This window comes from Pinus tabuliformis, chromosome 1_1, assembly GCF_031772625.1.
Source record: "Pinus tabuliformis cultivar Carrire ecotype Pingquan chromosome 1_1, CPIR1, whole genome shotgun sequence".
NCBI lineage: Eukaryota > Viridiplantae > Streptophyta > Pinopsida > Pinales > Pinaceae > Pinus > Pinus tabuliformis.
In genome coordinates this window covers 350,417,186-350,443,835 of record NC_142297.1, presented here as the reverse complement: position 1 = coordinate 350,443,835, position 26,650 = coordinate 350,417,186, and the positions used below count along the sequence as shown (strand labels likewise).

Genomic DNA, 26,650 nt, shown 5'->3' with positions numbered 1-26,650 from the left:
AGATTTCTCATCTCAGGCAAAAGCGATGGCGAACCAAGCACTTTCCAAGCAGTCGAGGAAAGGATACTCACAGAAGCCCCTTCATCTATGATGGTACCAGCCATAACCATTCTATATACTTGAGCAATAATTCAGAATGGTACACTAGCCGGTAAATGGGGTCTGCCTAGTTGATTCCAGTCGAAGGAGACAACTAGGTTGCTTGGAGGTGGGACCGAATAGACGACCAGGTACGACTCTGATGAACTTCCTTCCTGCGGTAAAGGAATGGGTAAATTGCCCCCATGTTCATCGGAGTCTATGCTTACGAAAAGAATTTGGACGGTGTCATCCTTATTCTCTTCTGTGACTGTATCATCTGAAGATGGAACCTCTGAAGGCAAGACCAGGTCAACTGCCACCTCGACCTTTTGACTTTCGTTTGGTATGGGTTCAGATGATTTGTCTTCAATGATAGATGCTTTGGCCGACCACCTGGGCGGGTCAGCCGGCTTTTCAACTAGTGATGGACTCGACAAGAGTTTTTTATATCCAGGAGGAAGTTGTAATAGTGAGACCGGAAGATCATCCAAAACTATTTTAGCCTCGTCTAAGAAGGGACAACGGTGGATGGCATGGTCGCCTTTGCACATTTTACAAGGAAATCTATATTTTCCTTTTTGTCCTGGGGCTTCACTTTCACTAGTCGACGGTGTGCTTTCAACATGATCATCAGAGGTTGACGACACCGGGTTGTGCAAACGAGGAGACCAGTCCCTTAAGATCCAAGGGATGCAAGGAAAATCTCTATAATAGTGGTCTCCTTTGCAAATGACACATGGCGATTTAGACTTGGTCAGTGCAGTGTGTGGATTTTCGCCAAACGACGCTTGGTTGCCCTCTTTCACTTTTGGCTCCTTCTTCTTCTTCTCTTTCTTCTTCTTTTCCTTCTTCTTCTCAGGTACTTGATTTTTTGCTTTACCAACCCCATCAAGTGAAGAAGAAGGAGGAGAGGAAGAATTGGAGGAAGTAGAAGGTTGGTGGGTAACTTTGGATTCGTCTCGTTGCTGACTCAATTGTTCAGGAATTGCAGTGTTCTGAATGACAGAGGTTGAGAAGAGCCATACGGGCAAGCCGATTGTCAATCCTGGAAGCGACAATGTGGCCATATGGGGTGCACCAACATCTCCCCAAGAGGAGAAGTGACTAGGATTTCCTCCAAGGGGAATTCCTTGGTTGGTGGGTTCCATTTTCTCAACCTAAGATCAACGTAGGAAAGGGTGATGATTATTCCGTTTAAAATAAATTTTAGACGCTTTGACACAACTTGTTTTTTCAATTTTTAAGAGTCGAGAAAAAACAAAAAATGACTCTAGTCACCTTCGATTTTTAATGAGCCTGAAGTGACAAGTGCTCAGATGGACCTTTTCCATTAAGGAGTCTGAAAAGGAACGAAAGGGACTGCTCTGGAAATATAGGTAGAGGGATTACCAAACCAATCACAAAACTGCAGAATACTTTTTACGGTACGGCAGTCAATCTTCTCGAATGTTGTGTTCAGTGCATTGCGATCGATAAGGCGGCAGACACAGCTTCCTATGGATAAAGGATTAAGCCTATTGTGGTCTCCCAAAATATACTCGATGGTACGTGGGAGCACAAGTCCATACTGGCACTTATCGTCTCAAAGTGGAGGAATCACCCAACCATCAGTGAGAACAACAGTTACTAGGCTTTATGACGCCGGAATACGTCTCTAGCCTAGACTTCTAAATGTTGTGCATTAGGTTTCAAAGCGTTGTTAGATTCATTGAATTTATTTTATAGTTGATCTTGTTTATGAAATTTGTCTTTCAGATTCACCATGAGATGTAGATGTATAATTCCTAAAATGCAATCTAAGATGATAAACAGTCTTTTATCTTCTTTGTGCAATGAAAATACTAGCTACTAAGGAAAGAGAGACAGTATTCTTTCACAAAGAGCAAAGAGCACACTCTAAATGCACTGTCCTAAATCAAACCAATCAATTAGTCTAAATGCAAATGCACATGCATGTATTTGTTTTCGGCTTTCTTAGTATGTGAATGGAAAAAGAAAGCTAATGCATAAATCTGAATTACTTTCCAAGCGACAATTACCAACAAGTTTCTTTTCGAAATAAAAAATGGAGACAATCACAACACTTTACGATTTGGAAATGAATACTTGCTTTCGACACTAGAAAAATTACAAATTCAAACCAAATACAATAGTAACAGGATAATCGACTATCTACAGCAACCAAACTCTTCCCTATGACTAAAAACGACACTTGCGACACTTTCAAATCAAAGGATGACAGTACGATTACGTTGCTTTTTGCAAAGGAGAACTGAAAATGACTCAAAAAATACACAAAAACATTTACAATTCTTTTGTACAAAGGAGGTGGAATAACAACAAGGAAAAGGGGTTTCAAACAGAGATATACTGATCACAGGCAGCAAAATTCATGAATAGAACTGGAAAGAATGAGTCACAGAAACCAAAACTGAACAATGCCTAGCTTGATCAGCGCACCTACTACACTCGGGAAGTGCGTTGAATTTCAGATTCACAGAACAGTACCTGCGTTGGGCCAGAGACGAGACTTTGCTTGGGTTCTGGGTCACAGTTTGCAGTTCAGTTCATGGGTTTTGGCTGAGAAAATGGTAATCAGTAATGCAACAATCAGGGGTAGATCTAAGGAGGATCTAAGAGCTACCACAAGGGGCAATCAGAGAGTTTGTAAATCAATTGTTTAATTTATAAACAAATCCCGGAGATTGACTGAAGCGACATTTATCTATGCAGTTCGAAAGCTACCTGGCTCAACTTCAGGCTCCGTCTTTAAGTTTATAAAATAGACAACAAGGAAGATAAACAAACAAACTAACTCGTCCCCAGTGGAGTCACCATTTTGTTACAGGAAAAGTGTCTACACAGAACTGCTTATCCCACTAAGGTGTGATAGCTACCTTAGAAACAAATAAAGTAAAGCTACTTTCGTTTTTCCTTTATGAAATATAGATGAGAGAAGAACAAAGGAGACCAACCTCTGTCTTGTGCTAATCTCCTAGTTCGATTCCTCTCTCTCTTGATAGTTTTTCACTACTTGTTCCCTTGCACGCCCAGCTTCACAGAGCATCTGTAAGATCACAGTAGCATAGCACTATACAAGAACATGGATCTATAATCATAAACAATCTAGGATCATATGTAAATTGATAAACAAGTAAGAGCCAAGGGAGTTACAACCAGTTGTTCTGACCCAGCATCATCCTCTCAGCAAGGAAGCCCCTCTTCACCTCATACAAAGCTTAGATCACCCAACACTCTGATGTTGTCTCAAGAAACCAACAGCAATTCCTTACAATATGCCAAATTCCAGCCTCTGGATCTCTGGGATGAGGGATCCATATATAGATATCTGCAAGGGAGATGAGTCAGCTTGTGATTTGATTAGTGTCTTCCCTCTGATAGTTCTTGCTTCCACTTGGAGATTGATGATCTCTTACTCATCCTTGGTCGAATTCAGAGAGGCAAGTGTCACAGGAGAAGTTTTTGGAAGATTCCATGCCTCTCCACCTTGCGGAATGACACTGCCATTTGTCACTTCTCGCCCATCGCACCCCATAGAAGGGCTTTTTGAAATGCAACGCATCCACACAGTGTATTTAGGTGAGATGCAATGCACTTTGCCTATGGAGCAGTTGAAATGATCCTGTTTTGACCAGTTCTGAGCAGTTTTTCATGGAGAACTTCTGGGAGAAGCTGTAATCAGTTGACTTTGTTCCTTTAGGGGTTAGAACAACACTTTTAGGGACTTAGGAGCCCTTGTTTATGGATATTTCATGCTTGGGGTTGTAGTGCCCAAAAATGTCTATAACAGCTCCCTTCAATGTTGAAGGAAACACTTTTAGTTTTTGAGAGTCTTCCATATAATCATAAGTTCGGCACACGACTTCAAACTCAAATAGAAATGTTTCAGGATCCTCACTTCGCAACCCATAAAATTTTGGGAGGATAGATGGTGAGATGTTCTTCATTGTTGTACGAGATTCCTCATCAACTATAGGAAATCCAAATGAGTTATCTCCATCCCTATTTTCCCCATTGTTACCTCTACCGTCTCCATTGTTTCCGCCTCTACCTCTACCTCTATGTTATAGACATTTTTGTGCCTTACAGCATGAAGCATGAAATGTCCATAATCTAAGGGATCCAAAGTCCCTAAACATGTTGTTCCTACCCCTAGAGGAACAAGGTCAGCAAACCACAACACTGAAAATCAGTTCTCCACCTGAAAACACTCAAAAACAAGCAAATTCTGGATCATGTCAACTGCTCCACTGAGCATCTGCGCTGAATGTCAAGTGCTCCACTCTATACCTGCGTTGAATGTCAACTCCAACAAAGGCTACCTGCGCTGAGCGAGATTTGACATGTGGAAGTCTCATTCCTCAATGTGTCAGTGCCCAGGAAGCTTCCAAAGTGACACTTGGATCAGGGAATTCACCTAGTGATGAGTAAGAGGTTCTTAAACTCCAAGTGGAGGCAAGGATCTCCAAGTGGACTCAAATACTGAAGAATAACTGAAGTGGGATAGGACACTAGTCAGCTCTCAAGCTGACTCATCCTTTCTCCAAAACTCCTATATATAGAGCTCTCTCATGAGGTCTAAGGAGGCTGGAATCTAGTGAATGTAAGGAAGTGCTGTTGGTTTGAGTTTAGAGCTATTGGGTGATTGCTTTGAAGGAGGTGAAGAGGAGATTTCTTTCTGCTGGGAGGTGTTGCTGGATTGGGCCTCTTATGGTTGTAACACTTCCTGAACTTTACTTCTTCCATTAATAAAGCATTTGAGGTTCTTCTATATGCATGTGTCTCAATGATGTATTGTTATACTTGTGTATTTGATTTATTCTAATCCTTAAATCAATTATGAATGTATGCTTCTTGTAGTTTCCCTCTCTTTCCCTTTTGCAGGATCTTTGTGTAGCTGGGCCAGTGAAAGAGCAAGGAGCTGGGAGCAAGTAGCAAGGAGAGAAGATTGGATCAACCATTAGCGAAAGACATCGGTTAGTGGACCTCTTTCTCCCCTTTTTTACTTTCATAAAGAAGAAATCTTAGATAGCTTTGCTTCGGTTGTTGCTAAGGTACTATCACCCTTAGAGTGGGATAGGGTCATTCCGTATTGGATACTTTTCCCAACAACAAATTGGCAACTCCGCTGGGGATCGTATCTTGTTGGTTGTTTGTGTTTTTGCTATTCATTTCATAAACACAGGGAGTACCAAATCGAACTGCATTTGGATCTTTCAAATGCAAATTAGAGGGCAGCTACTCTAGCTCAGTTTCTGGGCATGTTTATGATTTGAAGAGCTGATCCACAAGGACTCTGAACAGCTCTTAGTGATAGCTTTTCATCTTCCTAATTACCCTTTAGTGTGTACTTGATTGATAGCCTCTGATTTGGCCAAAAACTGTGAATTTTTGAGCAATCTGTGACCCGGAAACCAAGAGAAACGCAAGTTTCTTGCTTCAGTGTAGGCACTGTGAAGGCAGTCTACATTTCAGCGCAGTTCCCGAAGGGGCTACCTGTGCTGAATGTCAAAATGACAGTGTACTACCTGCGCTGAACCAGTCTTGCCTTGTGCTACTGGGGTTCCCTGCTGTTTCTTGCCCTGTTTTCATCCTTGTTTTTGCAGCCAGTTGTCAGTCAATGTACCTATCTGAAACCAACTTTCCTTGCCACTATTCCGCCTCGGTTGTATAAAGAAACTGTGATTGTTCTTTGTGTATTTCTTACATCATTTACAGTTTCCCATAACGAAAAGCGAACTAGTCTTGCTGTGGCCTCTTAGATCTAGACCTGTGATAAGTGTCGTATTGATCTTAAGAGTTAGTTTGTTTGTTGTTCATAGCTGATTGAGCTTTTGCTTTTGTCATATGGTTTGAATTTATATATTTCTAGTGTCGAAACAAGTAAATCTTAAGGTGTCTTTTGATTTTGGACAAAGCTTGTTTGCTTTCACTTGAAATTGAATTCAAAATTATACAACAACTTTCTTTTTGTAATACACCAACATTAAGAAAGAGAAAAGAAATACCTGCATTGTGCATGTGCATTTTGACAGCTTGTATGTTGATTTAGGGAAAAGTGCATTAGTGTGTGCTCTATGATCTGTGTGAAAAGATGATGTCTTTCTTTTCCCTCAGTAGTTAAGATTTTCAAAGTTGAAAGATTGAAAGGCTTGCTTATCATCTTAGACTGCATTTAGGAAGTTGTATTATACATCTCGTGGTGATCCATAAAGGCAAACTGCTAAACAAGATCAACTTAAAATGAATTGAATTTACATAACAACACTTTGAAACATAACGCAAACACATAGAGGTCTAAGCTAGAGACGTGTTCCGGCGTCGTTAAACGTGATATCTTAGCGTTGAGTGGTTGGGTGATTCCTCCACGGTGAAGCGATAAGTATCAATACGGACTTGTGCTCCCACGTACCATCGCGTATATATTGGGAGACCCCTATGGGAACAAAGCCTTTATCCTTAGGAAGCCGTGTCGGCCGCCCTACTGATCGCGATGCAGTGAACATAGCATTCACGAAGATCTACCACCCGTACCGTAAAACGTATTCTGTGGTTTCGCGAAAGGTTTGGCACACCCTCTGCCTAGATCTCCAGAGCAGTTTCTTTTGGCCTTTTTCAAACTCTATAACTGAAAAAGTCCATCCGAGCATTTGTCACTTCGGGCTCATTAAAACATCGAAGGAGACTAGAGTCATCTTTAGCTTTTTCTCGACTCTTAAAAAGTGAAAAAGCAAGTTGTGTCTAAAGCGTCGTTATAAAATTTATTTTAAACGGAACATAATCACCTCCTATTCCCGCGTTGATCTGTAGGTTGAGAACATGGACCGCCCCAACCAAGGAATTCCCCATGATGGAAATCCTAGTCCTTTCTTCTCTTGGGGAGAAGTTGGTGCGCCCCACATGGCCACATTGTCGCTTCCAGGACTGACAATTGGCCTGCCAATTTGGCTGTTCTCAACCAATGTAGTTCAGAACACCATGGTTCCTGAACAGTCGAGTCAACAGTTAGATCAGTCTAGAGCTGCCCACCAGCCTTCTACTTCCTATAACTCTTCCTCCAATCCCTCGTCTTCGCAAGGTAGAGCTGGCAAAAGCCAAGCTCCCATGGAGAAGAAGGAGAAGAAGAAGAGAGAGAAGAAGAAGAAGGAGCCTAAGGCGACTGGGGGCAAGCAAAAGACATCTGACAAAAATCCACACACAGCACAGACCGGGCCTAAATCGCCATGTGTCATATGTAGAGGAGACCACTTCCATAGAGATTGTCCCTGTATTCCCCGGATACTAAGGGACTGGTCCCCTCGTTTGCACAATTCGGGAGCATCAACCTCTGATAGCCATGTTGAATGCTTACCGTCAACCAGCGAAAGTGAAGGTTCAAGACAAAGAGGGGGAGTAAGATTCCCCTGCAGACTGTGTGAGGGCGATCACGCCATCCACCGTTGTCCCTTCTTAGACGAAGCGAAGAGAGTTTTGGAAGATCGTGCGGTTTCACCGTTAAGACTTCCTCCTGGATACAAAAAACTCGTGCCAAGTCCTTCGTTGGTTGAGAATACAGCTGGCCCTCTCAAGTGGTCGGCTGAAGTGTCAGTCATTGAAAATGAACCTACTGAATCCAGACCGGACGAAAGTCGAAAGGTCGAAACGGCAGTTGACCCGGTTCTCCCTTCAGAAGTTTCATCTTCAAATGACACCGTCACTGAAGAGTCATCTTCAAATGACACCCTCACTGAAGAGAATAAGGATGACACCATCCAGATTCTTTTCATCAACACAGACTCTGATGAGCATCAGGGGAATGCGCCCATTCCTTTATCGCAGGAAGGAAAATCGTCAGGGTCATATCCGGCCGTATATTCGGTCCCACCACCAAGCAACCTGGTTGTCTCCTTTGATTGGAATCAACTAGGCAGACCTCGGTTGCCAGCCAGTATACCATTCAGAATCATAGTCCAAATATACAGAATGGTAATGGCTGGCACTATCATTGATGAAGGGGCATCTGTGAGTATCCTTTCCTCTATTGCTTGGAAAGCACTGGGTTCCCCAGCGCTTTTACCTGAGATAAGAAATATCTCGGGTTTCGATAAAGGAACCAGTTGACCATTAGGGATCCTCCCCAATGTGCCTGTTACATTGAAAGGGAAGACCGTTCAAATGAACGTGATGGTCGTTCAAGGACCCTTGGATTATAACCTACTCCTTGGACGAAACTATATATATTGCATGGGGGCAATAGTCTCCTCACTCTTTAGAGTAATGTGTTTTCCACACGAAGGAAGAATGGTCAAGCTCGTAGACCAACTTTCATTTCCGGGATCACGCATCGCAAATAGTCAAATACCAACCCTGAATGGTCTATTCAATCAAGAAATGTCTCCACCCCCAGTCCTTCTTCCCGATGAGTGCGAGTGATTTGGAAAAATAGGACTGGAACCCAGGGGGCATTCATCCTGGTCTGCTTCGGGCAGAAAAAACCCTGGGTATAAGGTAGAATTTCCGCGGGAGAATATGACTAGTCCGTACCCCGTCCGAAGAGGAGAGAGGGTTGTTCTAGAATAGGATTCTTTTGTCAAAGTTATGTGAGTGGAATAATCTACTTTTCACTCACCCTTGTCTATTTCGGTAGACAGTGCCGAGGAAATGTTTTCGTTTGAAGAAGTTAACAAAACAATCTTTGGGTAACCAGAAAGAGGCAAGCCTCCCTCAATAACACTAATGTTTTGTCTTTGAGTAGTGTTCTTCTCTTGTCGCAAATAGCTGTTCGTTAAAAGTTGGGCCGACGGGAAGACAAGTACCGCGTAAGACCCCTTAAAAATAACGAGAAGACAAGTATCGTTAACATTAGACTGGCAAGACGACAAGTAGCTGTGAACACCCAAAGAAAAGCAGAGGTGGGGGAGAGGAGGGGCAACCTTGAAATTGTATTTTATACCTGGGGGCATGCAAACCTTTTGGAGTGCAAGCTAAGAGCGGTTATTTATCTATTTTTTGGGATTAGCCATTTCCGAACTTGCATAAAGAAAGGATATGGAGTAGAGCTCAGTGAGATGAAACTCCTTAAAAAATAGAGATCTCACAGGGGACATTTCTTATCTTATGACTGGTATATCGAGCAGTTTTAGCACATAGTTCATGCTCGTTAAAAAAAATAAACGCAAGATCCGAGCAGTTTTAGCACATAGTTCATGCTCGTTAAAAAATAAACATAAGATTGTGAGCAGGCTTTCCTTTAGAGTTCAAGCTCATCCAGAAAAAATGAACCGGTAAATAACCACTGTGATTGTAAATTCATCAGCCATAAAAAGCCTTGGTCGTGTTTTCACCTGTCACCTCCACCGTCATTTGGCCGATCGTTCACCTCCATATGATTGTTTACCCATTTTGAGGAACAGCTGCGAAGAGTGATTTCACCTAGCCATCCTTGTGACACTGCCGTGATTGGGAAATTCCAACCTGTACCTGGAATCTGCTGCTATCCCTGTTCATCACTCGTTCCTCAAAAGACGAGTCTTCTTTGAGCTCTTTTCAACTGACTCGTAAAATATGAAAATTTTTCCGAGTTTTGGCCTTCCAGCTCGTTAAACGACCGGAAGAGCTATCCCTCCTCTAGATTTTAATCTTTTTGGACCTGAGGGATTATTGCACAAAAAGATCGAGCGCTTGTTTTGTTCGGCTCGTTAAAAGTACCGAAAACTCATCCCTTATGTATTGTTTTATACTTTTTCGGACTTAAGGGATTAGATGACGAAAAAGGAATTTTGGAGTTAACTTTCTGTACCTTTTCAGACTCTCTAAAAATGAAAAGGACCGAGTTTTCCTTGTCGTTAGACTCGTTAAAATGATTAAATAGCGACAAACTTGTCTTTAGACGAGAACGAGTTTCCCTAGCGCTAGGCTCATTAAAACATAGCGATGGGCTTGCCCGAAGGGCAGGTTATAGAACAAGCATATGTTATCCTCCTCAAGCTTGACAAAAATAAAGAGGTACTGGTCAGAAATGACTGGGGAAAAATTGGGAGAACCTCAAAGCTTTTATGGTAGCAAGTCGCTCTTGAACATGACACTTTTCCTCCGTACCACATCGGGTTGGGTTGTTTCATTCACTGGTCTCATCACCATGGTCTCGCCAAACCATCCACATTTGGGGTAATGCTACTGATCCATCGCATCAGTGTCGTTATATGTTCAAGAAATGTCGTTCAGAAAGAGTCAACCGTGTCCCATCCACTGCCATACATTATCCTTCATCCATTCATGACCGCCACCCTGAATCATATGTCACAGATTGTTTTCACCTCCACTAAAATCATTAGCTCAGTTTCGTGTCACTGATGTGGGATTCATTAAGACCCTCCTTTTACGGATCGCTTCTTGTCGACTTCAGCTCATTATCCAAGAAGTTGATCTAGGAACAACCCCTTCAGTACTTTGAAGCTTGCATGCCTCAATGGCAAGTTTCTCACTTCCGGCGATAGGTATACATCAATTACCTTCGACCGAAAGATTTTGCGTGGTGTTCGACGCCAAGTCCTTTATTCACACCACGTGAATTGTACTGCAGTACCTTGAGGATCATTATCATTATCGGTGATTCCTCTCACGCTTGTTAACGGTTTACATCATTGACCGGTAATCAAGCGATGTCTTTCCATGTTCGACTTCAGCGCAATTCTCACATGGATCGACTTGTACTTAGAGTGAAGATCGAACGAGTTTGAAGACCCCGGATCTAGTTTCATCCATCCGGGCTGCGATATATATTCAGGAAATATAAAGACATTTGTCATGTACATCATTGCAGCAGATGATCATCCTACCCAAAGGATGATAATTTCAGCAGAGAATTATCAGTCTACCGTCAGACGATCGTCTGTTTTATGTACCAAAATTAATTTATAAAGCTGAGCATGGGAATGCCCGCCTCAGCTAGATCATGAAAGCAGAATGAAAAATAATGTATTGTATTGTATTTTATTACAGGTCACCTCTCAGCGATTGAATGAACTTCGGATCCTCCTGATAAAGCATTTCACCCGATAAACGACCTCATACTTTAGGGGGCAACTGTTATAGACATTTTTGTGCCTTACAGCATGAAGCATGAAATTTCCATAATCTAAGGGATCCAAAGTCCCTAAACATGTTGTTCCTACCCCTAGAGGAACAAGGTCAGCAAACCACAGCACTGAAAATCAGTTCTCCACCTGAAAACACTCAAAAACAAGCAAATTCTGGATCATGTCAACTGCTCCACTAAGCATCTACGCTGAATGTCAAGTGCTCCACTCTGTACCTGCGTTGAATGTCAACTCCAACAAAGGCTACCTGCGCTGAGCGAGATTTGACATGTGGAAGTCTCATTCCTCAATGTGTCAGTGCCCAGGAAGCTTCCAAAGTGACACTTGGATCAGGGAATTCGCCTAGTGATGAGTAAGAGGTTCTTAAACTCCAAGTGGAGGCAAGGATCTCCAAGTGGACTCAAAGACTGAAGAATAACTGAAGTGGGAGAGGACACTAGTCAGCTCTCAAGCTGACTCATCCTTTCTCCAAAACTCCTATATATAGAGCTCTCTCATGAGGTCTAAGGAGGCTGGAATTTGGTGAATGTAAGGAAGTGCTGTTGGTTTGAGTTTAGAGCTATTGGGTGATTGCTTTGAAGGAGGTGAAGAGGAGATTTCTTTCTGCTGGGAGGTGTTGCTGGATTGGGCCTCTTATGGTTGTAACACTTCCTGAACTTTACTTCTTCCATTAATAAAGCATTTGAGGTTCTTCTATATGCATGTGTCTCAATGATGTATTGTTATACTTGTGTATTTGATTTATTCTAATCCTTCAATCAATTATGAATGTATGCTTCTTGTAGTTTCCCTCTCTTGCCCTTTTGCAGGATCTTTGTGTAGCTGGGCCAGTGAAAGAGCAAGGAGCTGGGAGCAAGCAGCAAGGAAAGAAGATTGGATCAACCATTAGTGAAAGACATCGGTTAGTGGACCTCTTTCTCCCCTTTTTTACTTTCATAAAGAAGAAATCTTAGATAGATTTGCTTCGGTTGTTGCTAAGGTACTATCACCCTTAGAGTGGGATAGGGTCATTCCGTATTGGATACTTTTCCCAACAACACTCTACCTCCTCCTCCAAACCCGTTTACTACTTCCTTTGTCATGATAGTTTCCTCAAAGATTTCAGAGTCCTCTGGTTCTTCTACTAACGGCGAACGAGGAAGAATTTCTCCCTCTTCTTCATGTGATTCTACTTCCTTGATTACAATTTGTTCTCTTGTAGAAGTAAAGAAAGGTTCTTTTCCTAAGTCAGATTCGGTGGATAGTGTGGGAGAGTCTCCTAATTCAGCTGCTGCCCCTTGAATTCCAGGAATCCTAAGGCTAGGAGTGTGAGTTGGAGATGATGGAGGTGTATCTTGTCTATGCCTTGAAGTAGATGGAGTTGTAAAAATCGAACTCTTGGCCCTAGCTATAAACCTTCCCCTAGAATCGCTTGCTCTATGCATGTCATTTTTTTGTTTTTCTTAAAGTCGAGCTAAAAATTCTATTTCTGATCTTACAGATCACTCTAGGTGCAAGAAGAGAGCATACTCAAGAAATTATTGAAACAATAACTCTCTTTTCTGATCCTCTAGATCACACTAGGTGCAAGAGGAGAGCATACTTTGAGAAGTTATCAATTTTTACTTTCCTTGAAATTTTCCTGTTTTTTTTAAGAAATTGGCTACCTAATTTCACTTCCCCGGCAACGGCGCCAAAATGTTTGGTCAATTTAGAGTGTCCTAAATTTCTATATTAATTGTCAATCTGAGAGTCGTAAATTGCTGAAGTGAGGCGCACTATATATGCAAGATAACTGATTTCTTACTTTTTTGTCATTTTTTATTTTTAGTTTGTTTTTGGGTTTATCTTCATTGATTCCCTAATGTAGGATGGCAATCCTAAAAGACAAGTATGGATATAAGTATTCAAGTCAATGGTATCCCTTAAAATGATTTTCAAACTTCAAACTTGCAAAAAGGTTTTAAAACTTGCGATGATGAAATTAATTCCGAAAAGAGAATGAAAATATGCCACTATTCTAATTAAACAAACAGTGAGCTATTGATCATGAAACCCAGTATCCTTGCTGCTATATAAATATAAAAGAAACTGAACTCAAAAGAAATCCAAAAATTGCAAGCAAAGTAAACTAAAATCAAATTACATCAACTCATATTCTGACCTCTCACCATTCGTCTCACTTTGGCTTTCGGAGGTAATCATAAACAACTTGAGCAATCTGATATCTAATTTGCAGAAAATAAAACTAGTATCAAACTACACACTCATACTTCAATCCCTCACCATTAGTCTCGCTATGGCTTTCGGAGGCAACTGAAAATGACATGAGCAATTCAATATCTAACTTGTAGAAAAGTAAACTAATATCAAACTACACACTCATACTTTAATCCCTCACCATTAGTCTCGCTATGGCTTTCGGAGGTAACTGAAAATGACATGAGTAATTTAATATCTATCTTGCAGAAAAGTAAATGAGCAAAAATAAAATAAATAGAATAGTGTTGGAACTAAGAACTAAGAAAAATAAATCAGCAGAAGGACAAGAATAATTCCATGTCATTAGTCATTATAAAACTATGTGCAAATGCCCGGGCTGCCTATTGTAATATGAAACAAAGACACTGATCAGTTAACAACATTGTAAAGCATAAACGCTATGGACATCAATCAACATTAATACCATAAGAAGTGCAATATATAAAAGTGAATGATTATGGCATAAGGAACGTAAAGAAATAAAGCATGAAACTATACAACAATTAACAAAACCTCGGTGTGTATAGGGCCCCTCTGCACAACTTCGGGCAATCAGCAATCATCCACGAATTGAGCTTATAAACAAAGTCTTCTCATGTATTAAAATGCAATCATAACACTTAAATAAAGTCACGACACAGTGGGCTCGTTAACAGTCAAAATTACATTACAAAAGCTAGCCACAATGCGTATGAGAACGCTTTATTTATAACAGAGGATGACATAACTACTTTCCTAAAATCTGCGCTGGTAAAAGACACGTGAACAACCATGTCCAGGAATCTAGCATTATGGAAGCCGTGAATATTAAATCTATGGAGGGTGGCTGTTGGATTCGGTTCATGGAGCAGTCCACGGGTGTTGATATGTCCCCAGAAATCTAGGAACGGCCACGCAAGTCTTCACGTGGTGAAAAACAGAGTTTTGTCACCATAGGACTTTTACGTTGACCTCTGTTTGACTACCTTTGACCACGACCTTCTTATGTGAATTCGATTGAGCCAATAGGACTCGGTCCATGTCCACGTCGTTTGAAACTAGCCCATGTGGCTGGCTTTGCTTGAAGACACCTGTAACATAGACTTTAACAAAAAGGTTGCAGAAAGTTGAACTGGCTGCGGAAAGTGACAAGATTTCGAAGCTGAATGAGCAAAAATCTAATTCAAAAAGCAGACAGAAAACATAGATAGGAAACCACTTTATATGCTCTTTTTAAACTAATATGCAATGATTTGACAGCTTAGGAGGTCCAGGTAAATGGAAAAAGGCTAGAAAGGTGTATAGGGAAGATGCAAGTTTGGGGCTCAACAACTGTCACCATTGAGACAGATGATGAGGAGGAGGACCTAAAGGCTCTCGTCGATGAGATAGAGGAAGCAGAGGACATGGAAGAGGACATCCAATCGGTGTGCTCTGCAGCAAACGGCTTGAGTACGTCCCTCTACAAAAAGGGAAACAAACATACCAAAGGACCTAGATGCCACTAAGAGCGCACTCCAGACTTCGCTCCTCCCTGATGGTATTGTGTTTAAAGGCTCACACTTGGGATACATGCCCATAATGAAGTTTGAAGATTGGAACCTCATGGATAGCTAGAAGTTCCCACACTTAGAGACAGAGAGCCTCATGAAGTAGAGCATGGAGGGGCCAGTCACAACGTTATAGCCGCGGAAATGGATGTGCGACGTGGAGAATGCTGTATTGCTTCATCTGCTGTGTATTCTACACTTTCACCGCGCGCCCATCACTATTTTCGTCATTAGGCCACTTCTGTGCCTGGTGCATGATGGGTACCTAAGGATAGAGGAGCCTATTCCCATCACGGTGGATCTCATCCACTGAATTTCTCAGCTTCCCTGTAAGGGAAAGGACCCCGCGATGATAGCAGGAAAAAGTGGTGATTTGGCTCTTGCGGAAGCCATGAAGAAGAAATACAAGCTCGAGAAGAAAAAGAGGGGTTACACAATCAACAACATCAAAGATAAGGGGGTGTGCATAGCCACCCAACTCCTGGCTGGGAAAGTAATGAGAAAATTTTGCGACAATGAAGTACCAACGTCAGTAGTTGCGTTGGCTGAACAATGCACAGAGGGGGTCCAATTCAACTTGGTTGAGTTCCTTTGCAAGGAATTCTTGACCAACTGCAAAGAAGCCTAGGAGCAGGGTAAGACCTTCCACTACACGTGGTTTCTCTTGTCCATTCTGTTGGTAACAGGAGAACTGCCATAGGACAATTAGTTCCCGAGCATCGAATAGGACTTACCAGAGACTGCAAAATACGTGTTGCTTTGGGCTACCAAGGACACGAAGTGGATTCGCGAGACAAATATCTTCTAGGTGCTCATGGAGGTGAGCATCCAGATGTGGATTAATAGGAGGCTACACCTGTCCCCCACAGTTTACAACAGTTTGCGGAGCTTTGCAGACTTCAAGCTGGACATGCACAACATCTACATCAAGGTGTGAAAGGATTTGGCATAGCAGTGGACCAAGCACCCCTTCATTGCCATTGATGATGCAAATTTTTCAGTGTTAGAATCATGGTCTCTTGAGTGGCGCACCCCAGATTTGGCGGAGCTAGATAGGACAACAACCTAGAGGAGAAAGGATGAGGCTGAAAAGAGGTGCAATGAAAAAGCGGTAGTAGAGGTAATGGCAGTCTGCGAGGTAGCAACAATAGCCGTAGAGCAAGCAAAGGCTGCCAAAGTCGCAGCAGCAGTGCAGACAATAGGGGCCACAACAACACAGCAAGAGGAGGGCCAGGAATTGTCCACGGGATAGGATGCAGAGGAAATAGACCTTGCAGGAGAAGGGGTGGACCCTAGCACAACTTCTACCCCACTGAAAAGGTTGCACGTCACAGAGAGATCAGGTCCACAGAAAAGGTCAAGGCCTCCAAATTGACCTTCGACCCAATCATGTTAATAGAAGGCGACCTCTACGACATCAGTGACATGGATCGTGAGGTCACCAAGGAAGCACTCCAAGAAGCCATGTCGGAGCAGCAGATTGTGTTGAGGGCCCTAAGGGTGTAGCTATAGGAACTATAGGTGTGGCCCCCACAGGAAGGAATCGTAGCCACCTACGGTGCAGTAGGCATATCAGCAGTAGAGCAGTTACTACGCACAAAGATGGCCAACACTATAGTGCTACCGGAAGGGGCGCTAGCAGCAGAGAATGAGACCGACAGAGCTGCGGTTGGAAGGATCAAGGGACTTGGCCTTAATTTGGCTACTCTTCCACGTGACACACTGTACCGGCTACAAGATGGCATAACAGTAGATCTCCATGCTAGGGAGGGCCGCACGATTTAGGTGATGAGTGAGGAAAAGATCAACATCGAACAACTCAGCCTGCAGCATGATGAATTGGTGTCATAGAACCACTAGATAGTGCAGATAGTTGATGAAGCTTGCCAGCGAGTCCAAGAGTTTTCCATCACCATAGACTTACCAATAGAAATGTAGATCCACTTTTTGGAAAGTGGAGTGCAGCTGGAGCTGAATCTCCAGATTACCGAGCTGAGGCTGAAGGCACAACCTTCCACTCCTATGGAAGTTAGAGAGCAGCGCATTAGCGCTATTCAAATAGGACTAGAAGAAATTGGATGGGAAGTGCAGGATAGTACTGGTATGTAGGACCAAAGCCTTTGGAGTCGTCACATCCTTGCAGGAGGATCCCAACATACAACACCTGGAAATAGAGGCGTGCAAGCTTTAGGAGTAGTACGACACTGCAAGGGGAACAATGCAGACAATCGTCCTCACTCAACTGCTCGTGAAGATGCAGCAAGCAAGGGCACTAAAAGAGCAGGTGGATGTTGCCAGACAGAAAGAGGCACTCCTCAAAGCGCGTGTCCAACCATGGATTGATGAGGCCTTCACCATTACGACAGATATCGAGGGCAAGCTCGGACAGATGCAGGGGTTCTATGCGTTAAGGAAGGGATTTGATCCCCACAAAGAAACATCCGAAGAGCGCATGCAGCAGATCCAGCAAACCGCAGAACAGTGCACTGCAGACCTCTGAGCAGCACAGGACTAGTTGGAGGGACTCTGCACCAAGATTGCCGCGTCGACTGAGTGACTTGGGGATGAGTCACGATGATTGTGTTGGGGGCCTGTTGGGCATGGAATCCCCCCACAACATGTTTTGGGGCTCAAAGCCCAAGTTTTTTTCAAATGTATTATAAGATTCCACGAATTGTGGGCACGGAGCGTGAAGTATAGGTTGAGTCATAGGGCTATCCGCCCTAAAGTATTGTAATGTAATGTAAAGTCATGTCGGCCTACCCATGGTCTGCAGACCATGGGATTGTATAAATAGAGCGAGGCTCTAAAGTTGTAGTGAAGGGAATTGGAGAGATGGATATGAATGGTTTGAGCATAGAGTAAGAATATAAGTGTATTGGGTCATAGTAGTAGGAAGAGGCTCTACAACTGAGGTGCGTAGAGGCCTAGTAGAGTCTGCAACTAAGTGCACAGACCCTTGCAGCTGAGTGTGCAGGGCAGGGTCAAGTCTGTAATATTGAACAAAGAATAATAAAGAGAAGTTGATTCCAATTTCTGTGCATCTGCTTGTGTATTGCATTCTTTACAATTATGTTGTTTTGTTTATCATGCGCACTTACATGATTACTGGATATACTGTTAATTATCATTAATCTTACATCGATCAGTTAACTAATTGAGTAATAATAGATTAAATAGCAAGGAACTTGGGTATAATATGGATCACACCCTGGGTAGGGCTGCGTGAAGGCAGCCTCATAGGTTGCGATGGACTAATAGGTGGGCGTAGCAACATGCGCGCAGGGTCAAACTGTGGACTGCCAGAAGCTCATCAGGCATCCCCAGGGTGCGGAAACCTGGTTCTAGCACCCTACCATACTACTTCGGGTGAGACCTTAGTCCGCACTCCACGGATTGTTGCCGAAAGGGCCAATAGTACCAGGATTTGCTTGGCTAAATCACCTCTGAACCTGAGTCAGGCCCATAAAAGCCAAAAAATCCCTTAGTATGAAGCACCTTCTCATTTCTTCTAACCAGGCTTTTGCATGTTCACTAGCATGACCTCCAACAAACTCTGGGAGCTTAATATTTTGGAGCTCCCTGGTAATGTCCTCAATTGAAGGTCCTCTATCAGAGTCTCTTGATCCCTCAATATTTCCTAACCCTGATGGAGGGTGCTCCACTTCCACTTCATTTTTTTGGTGCCCTTCTAAAGTCTCATTAATTGCTTCTAGGGAATGCAAGATGAGAGTCAACTCCGGTGAAGGTAATGGGTTATTTGTAGGAGGTCCTTGTGATGAATCTCCCTGACCTTGATTTCTTCGTGTCCTCACCATTTTGAATTGTCCAAATATCTATATGATGCGCAAGACTCATTAATCCCTCCTAGGACCTGTCCCTCTTAGCTGACTCACACACATGTGTATAACAATAGTCATAAGTTTTTCTTTTACTATGCTCGTAAACAAGCATTATTAGTACTAAGAAGATTCCCAAGGATCTACCAAATCCTCTCATGTGTGAGTTCTACATAACTTACAAATTTTCTCTTGAGACTCACTAGGGTATTGGTGCAATGTACTTGTAAGTCATGCTCTAACACAAATTGTTTTCTTTAGTACCATAGCTATAATTTAATATTGAGCTAATTAATAACTTGGTTTAATATATTCAAATAATTAAGTTAAATACTAATGTGAATAATACCCTTTTTAGTCATGTCTTCCTTCTATGGCCATTAGTTGTTCCTTCCCACCCTTTATATTATGTTTTTAAAATCCTTTATGTCCATTTTATGAATCTTGGGACCCCCTATAGGACATATAAACAATTGGTCTCACCTCTTGAAGAGGCAGTGTCTTTGAAGCAAGGTTCCTAAGCAATTATCCATGAATGCATATATATATATATATATATATATATATATATATATATATATATATATATATATATATATATATACCTATTTGCAATAATTAGTTTAAAGAAGAAAAATTACATTGCCAAAATAAATGTGACTTCTTACTAGCTTCATAGACAAAATCTAAAATATTGTGGGATGAAAGAATGCCACTTTGTGATATTAATAGAATGGAGAATGAAAATTAATATCACTTATATACTTGCAAAACACATAAATCTCAATTTCAAAATGTATTTAACATATAATTTTCATAACTTCTTAACTCATCGAACTAATGGAATTGAGAGAAGCTTTTAGGTCAATATTTGTGACTTAATTTTGATAGATTTAGATATTTTTTTTTTTTAGAGATGGTTGTGAGGTTGCAAGATTGAGCCATATCTTGAATGAGTGGCGTAGCTTTGGTATTCACAAAATGAGTTTAATCCATGCCTAGAGCAATGTGTTTCATACCCAAACATTGTCAGACATGTTTTCAATCTTCAAGGATCAAAGTTTTCAAAGACTCAGAAACATAGAAGGCAGTTTTGGCTCAACCAGATGTGAAACTAAAGAAAAAAAAATAACAACGAAGACCAAAAGAGGCCTGCGCAAATTCAAAGATTCCAAGGGATGGCTAGTTAAAGACTCTTTTAGAATACTGGAAATACTGTTTTCAACCCAACAAAATCATTCTGATGGGAAAAGTGCAGAAATAAAATCTGCTATGGAGTCTCTTTTTCCAGTCAAGGGTGGGTAGTGGTTGCTGAAAGATACTACAGAAACACAAAAATAACAGGCTTATTTCTTTGCTGTGTAGCACTAGCTTCATCCAATGCCAACATGGCAGCCCTGATGTCATGGATTCCAAAAAATTTTTGCAGGTTGTTGCAGCTGAGACAATTAGAGACTTATCAGAGGTTGTTTATTCTGATCCTGAGCAAAACCCATTGAATGTTGTTGGCAATTATTCAATCTCATACAGTGACAAGGGTTTGGATTTGACAAAAATAGGGTTTGAAAAGAGATTAGTAATAGAGTTAATACCCATAATATTTCTGATGATAAAATATGCCATTAAAAGTAGCTGCAGTAATTTTAAGGACGATGAATTGGATGCAGACTTTCGCAGTGCATCAGTAACTCCTTCAGTCATAGCATCACACCAGATGCATTGGTGTTTGAGCACTGTGACTGTGGATGCCAATTTAGATTCTGTATTTCAGAACGTAATTTATATTTCATTGAGATATACTTCTTCTATTTTTAATTCCCAACTGGGCGCACTGGAATAAAAATGGTTGTTTTGCATAGGTGACCTGAATACAATCATGAAGATAGTTTTATTTGTTCGGCCAATGTGTACTCAAATTCAAGCCAATGCCAAGAATTTATCTGTACAAGATCACAGAAGATCGACTTGTAAAGATTTCATTTTGGAAAAGGAATTCCAGATCCAAAGTTTGTATATTACAGACAAGCATATAGATTCTTGTACATATGTTCATCTCTTGCAGGATTGTATTCGCAGGAAAGCCTTTGCAGATGGGAAACAAATTCATGCCCACACGCACATGAACGAAAAGGGATCCATTTTGGCAGTAGATAGATATTTGCAGAACACACTAATCAATATGTATGTAGAATGCAGAAGTTTGAAGGATGCTCACAGAGTTTTTGACCAAATGCCCGATCACAATGGTTTCTTGGACCGCCATGATTGCTGGTTATGCAAAAGAGGGTATTCTTGAGGAGGCATTGAGTTTGTTTCGGCAAATGCAAGAAGAAGGGGTTGAACCCAATCAGTTTACATTTTCTAGTGTCCTTCCCATGTGTGCAGACATGGCAGATCTGGAACAGGGGTTGGGGATTCATCAAAAAATGATAATGAGAGGTGGGTTTTAGTCAAATGTTATTGTAATGACTGCCCTAGTTGATATGTATGTGAAATGCGAGAGAGTTGATCTTGCACGTGAAGTGTTTGACAAAACACCTCAACAAAACTTGATTTCTTGGAATGTTATGCTTTTGGGACTTTTGCGGAATGGGTTTGTTGAAGAAGGAATGAATCTGTTTGAAGGAATGCCTCAAAGGAGTGTCATGGCATGGACTGTAGTGATTGCAGGATTGGCGCAGAATGGGCATGGTATGGAAGCCCTGAGGCTTTTCCAACAAATGCAGTTCGATGGAGTGAGGCCAGACTCCAAAACCTTGGCTGGTGTTCTTCCGGTGTGTGCTAATTTGGGAACTTTGGAACATGGCAAAGAGATCCATGAAAGAATAATCCGAGATGGATTCCAGTCTGATGTCATTGCAGTGAATGCGTTGATAGACATGTATGCAAAATGTGGGAGCATACAGAAGGCACGTGAATTGTTTGATAAAATGACTAGTCCAGATGCAGTGTCATGGAATGCAATGATTACGGGATATGATATGCATGGCAGTGGCAAAGAAGCCCTCAAACTCTTCGAACAAATGAGAATTTCTGGTATAAAGCCGAACCATGTTTCTTTTGTTAGTGCTCTGTCTGCTTGCAGCCATGCTGGTCTAGTGGATGAAGGCTACAGACACTTCAATAGCATGGATGAATGTTATCATATTGCACATTTAAGGGAACACTATTTATGCATGGTTGACCTTCTTGGCCGTGCTGGGTACCTAGATGAAGCTCGAGACTTCGTCAACAAAATTCCAATACAGCCTGATCCAAAAAGGTTTGGCCAGAACATCTAAAAAACTGTTGAAAAGGGAAAATATAATATCAAAAGACTTAAGAGTCCATTATGAAAATAAAAGAAGAAAGAATTCGTAATTTTATGTGTAGAAAAAAAGTTATCTTCTGGGGCATGACCAAAATCCCTCTTTGAAACTGCTACAAGGAGTGGATGCAGTGAGACAGCTGAAGGCTATAAACTGGTGATAAATTAGCATTTCAAAGAACACGGACCCATGGACTATTGAGTCAAATAAAGTTAACTTCTAAGACCTTGCACGACAAAATATGATCATTTGATTCATTTCATAATCTTGACTACTCTGTTGTTTGCACAGTAACTTCAGACAATTACAAAAGTCTCATCTTCGATATGAGAAAAGCTGCAAATACCCTTGTCTAAACGTCTAATATGTGCATGGACGACTAGACAATTTAGTATTCTTGGGTGTTTTATTCTACTTAACTAACAAAATTTCAAAATCATGAAAAATCGACCATGATATGTACCTTGCCAGGATTGATAATAATTTCCGGTAGACCTGACAGTTGCTACAGTAAAATAATAAAAATAATTACAGTTCAATGCAGGGGACATACTAATATTTTTATAGTACCCCATAAGACAATGGCCTCGACTCGACTTCTAATACTGAATTATAAATATAAAAATAATTACAGCTCAATGCAGGGATCTTGTTGTATGGATTTGTTTGCTTGGAGCCTCTAAAACAACACTTATGGATGTGCTTGCTAGTAGGAAAACAGGTGGATATATAGAGGGGCAGATCAGAATCTCGGGATATCACAAAGTTCAGGAAACATTTGCACGGATCTCAGGATATGTGGAACAGACAGACATACATTCTCCTCAAGTAACAGTGGAAGAGTCCCTTGTTTATTCATCATGGCTACAACTTCCTAGAGATGTGGACAAGGAAACACGTGAAGCCTTTGTAAATGAAGTAATGAGGTTAGTGGAGCTTGATTCTTTGTGGGATGCATTGGTTGGTCTTCCAGGAAGTGCTGGCCTTTCTACTAAAGAGAGGAAGGTGGAGAAATCAGTTCCACATAATTTTAATAAAAAAATTAGCAAAGATTTGTGTTTAGTGGGTCTTGGGTCCAGATTTTGAACCTGCTCTGATACCACGTGTAAGGCTCCATCCTAGGGTCCTTTAACAAAAATAAATTTCTCTAATTTAAATATAATAAAATGGAAAATAACTTATTTCTAACTAAATATTTAATCGATGATAATTTACCATTAAAATTTATTTCCCACAATTAAATAGTAAGCATTTCATTTCAATCTCTTACACGAGTAATCTATAAACAGAGGAATACTTTCTCCGATAGCCTGTTTGAGATGCCCTTGAGATCCTAATCCTGCTGGGATGCTCCTCTTGACTACTGACTGGATTTACCTCCCATCCAACTAGGAAGTATTTCCTAGCCCAGGAAACCTCCACAGGTTCCCTAGCCCTCCGAGCCCAAGTCCAACCAGATGTAGTGTGTCCAAGATAAACAATACTCTCCTTCTCTCCCTTCTCTCTTCTCCACCTTCCTTTCAAAACAAATCCTCCAAAACCACAACCAAACCAAAACCAAAAGCAATACCAAGGATCCCCTCTCCTCCCCTCATCCTTCCCCTTTTATGCCCCCTTCTCTTCTCCACCTCAACCACCTCTCATTAATGTCATAACTACCCCCTCATCCTTACATTTGACTTATCTTCTCCCAAGTAAATTTGAGAGGACATTTTGGGGATGAGATATATATATATATATATATATATATATATATATATATATATATATATATATATATATATATATATATATATATATATATATATATATATATATATATATATATATATATAATTTGGTAATTAATTGGAGAGGACCATGTCTTCTCCCAAGTAAATTTGAGAGGACATTTTGGGGATGAGATATGAATATATAATTTGGTAATTAATTGGAGAGGACCATGTCTTCTCCCAAGTAAATTTGAGAGGACATTTTGGGGATGAGATATGAATATATAATTTGGTAATTAATTGGAGAGGACCATGTCTTCTCCCAAGTAAATTTGAGAGGACATTTTGGGGATGAGATATGATATATAATTTGGTAATTAATTAGAGAGGACCATGTCTTATCCCAAGTAAATTTGCGAGGACATTTTGGGGATGAGATATGAATATATAATTTGGTAATTAATTGGAGAGGACCATGTCTACTCCCAAGTAAATTTGAGAGAAAATTTTGGGGATGACATATAAATATATAATTTGGTAATTAATTCGAGAGGATCATGTCTTCTCCCAAGTAAATTTGAGAGGACATTTTAGGGATGAGATATGAATATTTAAATTGGAATAAATGGAAGGAGACCATATCCTATCAAAATTTAAATTTGAGGAGGTAAGTTGGGAATTGAATAATAACAAAATTTATATCAGCAATAAATTTGTTGTTTCACCAATGCAGGTATGTACCAATATTTCTTGATAATTATAAGTCAATATTTTAAGGTAATTTAAACACTTGTAAAATTTGCATGGTAAGATTAAGTAGGGCATTACAATTGATGATGATATACTGGGTGGTAGCTAGCTGGAAAAGGTTCTAGGCAGCAGCCTGATGGATATAGGGTGGTAGCTTAAGTTCCGCTCCGGTAACAAATTATTCTTCTTCTAGATTCAAGAATGTTCAACATACGAGCAAGAAGAATCATGAGATAAGCAAGAATAAGAAAGGGATATATCAAGATGTGCATTGATGATTTGTGACGATGATACAGTTGATATGGACATGGCATGATGAATACATGACATAGATGATCAGTGATGATACATTATAACACTTGAAGATTCCATAATGGCATATTGATTGATGGACATATATTAGCAAGTGGAATTTTCCCTAGTTGAGAGGGATTGTTAATTTTTGAAACTACGGTCAAATTCCACCTTAGACAGCTCAAATGACTGAGATGATGATTTAATTAGATTCCTATTTTCAAGAGGACCAAAATTGACCTAAATATCACCCTATTTGGTCAAGGAGAGGTTGATTTTTGACTTATTTTATTCATACATATATTATGGAATGGGTCGGCCCTAACCACGTGTAACTGCTTAGGTTGGCCTCAACCCCAAGTGGAATCTCATGAAATCCTATAAATAGTAGAGATCTCAAGCTCATTTAGACACATTGATCAAGTCATCTTCTCTTCTCTTATTGTCTTGGTTCACAAATGTATGTTAGAGGAAAGTTCGCACAAGGGTCTGAAATATCAGGGTAAAAGCTCACACTGATCTAGGGTTTTCTGGATCTCGAACACTGGCACATAATTGGACATTTTAGTCCTTAGAAACTAGCACACAATGGTCTTGACAATGTCTAAGGAGCCTTGGACACTGGAACAATGTGTTATGGGAGTGTCCAAGGTTTCAGATATAGATCAAGCTGTATTAGTCCCTGGACACTCGCACAGAGTGGTCCTGAGAGCGTTCGTGCTGCCATAGATGCTTGCACATCAGCCTTATGAGAGCGTCCAGGGCTTGAGCTAGATCTGGGTATGTTTGACCCCAGACGCCCTCATCTAGTTCACCTGGGAGTGTTCAGATCTACTATAGATGCTCACATAGCTCCTCCTCCCTACGTCTGGGACTCATGGATGAGATTTATGTATTCCAAAGATTCCTGTTAGTGACAACAGTGTTCAACTATATCCAATAATTGACTATAGTCAGTGACAACACATTACAACTATTAGTGTCTTATATCTTATAGGATGAGATGAATATTAGCTGTTGATTTTTGTATATGAGATGTTATAAACAATCTTTCATTCTGCAAGTTGTTTCAAAAAAGAAAAGAACATAAAAATAAAATAAAAGAAGAGAAGAAACGAATGGGATACAAATATATATATATATATATATATATATATATATATATATGAAAAAATGGAAAAATATGAAAGAAATATGAAAAAATGAAAAACAAACCCCAATAAGTGTGAAAATTCAAATGCCACTGCATTTCACATAAAAATATGCATAAGAAATGCTTTATAAAGTTCAAAGTGTGCATCTTGTTTAAATGCCACATTAGAAAAAAATAAATAGAATCAGAGGTTTAATCACACCATTTAAGCATGATTAGACTTGGTGAATAAAATGAGTTTAGAAGGGCTAACTTCTAAGATTGAAAGTGCTTATGTGGTTACCTATGGGTTTATTTTACAACCTTAAGAAATTACAGAGTGATAACATCCTAGCAACCATACTGGGGAATTCGAACAAATCTAATTTGTATTAATTTTTCCCAGGTCAAAAGTTTTATTTCAGTGCTTAAATATTTTTCTAGGTTTGTGGCTGAGAAATAGATTTGATTTAAGGTTGTTTGCCGCTTAAAATTTGTACATATTTTATATCTATAAATATTCTATAGTAGATCTGGCTCCTAAGAAGATATATACTAGAGCTAAACTAGAATCAAATCCACCAAAAATTGTTGATAACCCTGAAAAAATTCTTAGAAAGAAAAGCTTAGTCGAGAGCGAGGCAAGTAATAATCCTCTCCCTAGG

The 26,650-nt window shown here is 40.5% G+C and overlaps 2 pseudogenes; both read left to right on the top strand.

Annotated features, from left to right (window-relative positions):
• The first annotated feature begins 21,254 nt into the window (after nucleotides 1–21,254).
• LOC149213027 (pentatricopeptide repeat-containing protein At2g13600 pseudogene) lies at nucleotides 21,255–22,070 on the top strand (annotated as a pseudogene).
• A 720-nt stretch (nucleotides 22,071–22,790) lies between these two features.
• LOC149213026 (ABC transporter G family member 36 pseudogene) lies at nucleotides 22,791–23,183 on the top strand (annotated as a pseudogene).
• Nucleotides 23,184–26,650: the final 3,467 nt, after the last annotated feature.